Source organism: Cydia pomonella, chromosome 10 (assembly GCF_033807575.1).
Source record: "Cydia pomonella isolate Wapato2018A chromosome 10, ilCydPomo1, whole genome shotgun sequence".
Classification (NCBI taxonomy): domain Eukaryota; kingdom Metazoa; phylum Arthropoda; class Insecta; order Lepidoptera; family Tortricidae; genus Cydia; species Cydia pomonella.
The window spans coordinates 15,950,344-15,953,372 of NC_084712.1; the positions used below are offsets into that span (position 1 = coordinate 15,950,344).

Below are 3,029 nucleotides of genomic sequence, written 5' to 3' on the forward strand. Positions count from 1 at the left end.
ATTACCTCAGACTGTTCGAGGACCGCATTGGCGCGTTGAAATGAGTATCGACGGTTGAAAAACATCGTTAGTGTTATGTGTCGACCGAATGACATCCCTAGTGTGCAAAACATTCAAGTTGATAAACAAGAACAAGTCCCGGGTAGTTAAAAAACTCGCGTAGCTAGAAGATGTTGATGTCAACTTTAGCCAGTCTTCTCCGAGACTAAGGGACTGCCTACCTCGGAACATCGGAAGTAATTTTGAAACTTAATTTTCCGGGATCAAACCCCGTTTACGTATACATATACTCGTAATAATGTATGAAAATCGTTAAAGTTTAAATCAGTAACAATTACGCATACATATGGCTCTACCTACCTGTAACACTTCACTGAAAAAAAAACCTGGTACTGGTAACCAGAATCTGGTTAGCTGTACTATACTGTCTTGTTGTATATGTGACGACAGGACACTTTGTAAACATAACCAGACCATTCTGGTTAAATTAAATTTGTTAACTCTATGAAGCGTATAGTAATTCATAAAGTGCAGAAATGTAATGTATACCCATGCACCCTAGTAGTGGGTATAAGACTTTTAGTAAACCCAATTAGCCGGTCTGTTAATGGTTACTAAATAATACAGTAACATATACGTTCCTATCCTGTTGTTATAACAAGGTATTTGGTATGTGTAACTGAACGATTTGTGCGGTGTACTGGTTTTATATTGTTCACGTTACCAGAACGCACTGTGCTAATGGGACTTCTAAACGGGCCATATGTTCACTGCAATATGTGGCCAGCAACTATTGGTGTCCTCTTACTCACATGTTAGAAAGGGACACTAATAGTTGCCGGCCACATATTGCAGTCAAAATATGGCCCGTTTAGAAGTCCCTTCAGCACAGTGGGTTCTGGTTACGTGAACAATATATAACCAGTACACCGCACAAATCGTAGACAATTTAAAAGTAAAATAATACGAGAAATAAAATCAAACGCTTTATTATTGGTTTTCTAAATAATGATAATTATAAAGCATCTTCAAATTATTTAAAGTATATCAAGAACAGTATAAATTAAAGGGTCTAGCAGGTTAGGTTAACAAGACTGCCCCCCACGAGGGATTTGGTTATACTTTTAGAGTAGTGGCTGCACCTGAGAACAAATAAATAATTAATTTAAAACATAGTTTTTGTATTTGACTTAATAAATACGTATATATGCGTCAACCCTAATGTGCAACAACCTAGTTAGAAAAGGCAAAAGAACTGCTCAAGCTACTTGTTTTATGAATACATGAGTTATAATATCACTGTCGTCGATAAATGACATGGATAAAATGCATAGCCATCAAATGACGCCATTTTGTTACAATAAATATGTCGTCACTCGAAATAATTATGTAGGTATCAAACACAAACTAGGTAAGTACAACCATACACCACACCTCGAGTATATGGCTAAAACTATTTTACAGCGGAATTGAATACAAAGCATTCATAATTATTTATTAATAATGAATACAGGCGAGTGATGACAAACATTAATTTCGACCATAACATCAGCTTTTTACTTACTTTCGAAAATTTCCGTATATTCCTCCAGGTTCCACGTTATTAGATGGTTTCTTAGGTCTTCGTCCATGTTCACAAAACAGACAAGTTTTTAAGCACACTTATACTATACACTTGTACTAGTTTACAGTTAAATTATGGACAGGATCTAAGTAAATAAAAACACCGACCGTCGCAACGAAAGACGCTGGGGCAATGGCTGTTCCGTGACTTGCGCAATTCCTTTCTCCCTCCCCCGCCACCGGCGCATACACCATGGTGTTGGCACTGTTTGATTCGTTCAGAGTACAATGCATTATAGTAGCCATAACATAATAACTTGTAACGTGTACACTCGTATCTTTATTTTTACATATCAATAGTTAGTGTTACGATGCATATATTAAACGAGACAAACGTTTAATATTTACAACACTTGCATCTTTAAATATACAACGAAATTGTAAGCAGTACTAAATTGCATTTAACTAGAATTAAACAGTGATGTTTAAAAAACAAGTTTTACACGATACAACATTTTTTGTTATTACTACCGGATTTTAGTAGGTATAACTTTATTTTTAACTACTATACGTTCTGGTAGTATTGTAGAAAAATATTTTTTTCGGTGTTATTTGGTGCAACTACATGTATATCATCAGTGATCAAATAAGTCAATCCGTGTTAATTGTCAGTGCACCGACTCCAATTAGTCTACTCGGAGTTACGGGCTGTCTTGTCTTGTGATAAACCGACACGCAGCTTGTCTGAAATCGCGTTATATTGAAATTGATTGTGATGAATTAACCTTAAAGCCAGGAAAACGGTTTAGAAAGAAACAAAAGCTATGTCGCGCTATAGTTGCGACGGGAGATCCTGTAAGCCAAATCAAATAAGATCCATAAAAAGCGTTTTGAGGAATTCATTTTCAGCAAGCTGGAAATCGTTCTATTGGTCCGTGTAATCCAAGTTTGCGCAATCCCAAGAGGTGTGCATACATTTTGGGAGCCTTGGTAGAATAATTTTTTTCTTGGATTGCCAAACTGCTCGATGTAGAAAGCCCACCACTAATTACAATCGCACTACCAATATATTTAATATTTTTAATATTTTTATGAATTAATTTAATCTAATTGTAAATAATGTATGTACTTAAGTATAAATTGTTTTGTCAATACTAACATAGTGATAAGTAATAGTGTACCTAACATATGGATCTTTGATGTCCGAAATAAAGTCTTAATAAATAAAAAATATATCAAGGTTTGGTGAATCAAACACTGGTGAAAAGGCGTAGTCTTAATAAAATATAAGTTTTCAATGAAATGTGAAAATTTTCCCGGTTTCTACCTTTTCATTTGGCTGTACCAGTGACCGAATTTGAAGTTTTAAATGCTCATTCGACGCCATGTTTAACCGTCTTTAATATTAAAGAGAATGACATATCTCGTCGGACGTACCGTTTTCGAGCTACAAGCAAAAAACTGAC

The 3,029-nt window shown here is 35.3% G+C and overlaps 1 long non-coding RNA gene across 1 annotated transcript; it reads right to left on the reverse strand.

Moving 5' to 3' along the window:
* Positions 1–973: 973 nt before the first annotated feature.
* On the reverse strand, positions 974–2,109 carry LOC133522258 (uncharacterized). Its single transcript, XR_009800027.1, has 2 exons — positions 1,565–2,109; positions 974–1,142 (listed from the first exon to the last, which is right to left on the reverse strand). It is a non-coding gene; the product is annotated as an uncharacterized LOC133522258 (long non-coding RNA).
* Positions 2,110–3,029: the final 920 nt, after the last annotated feature.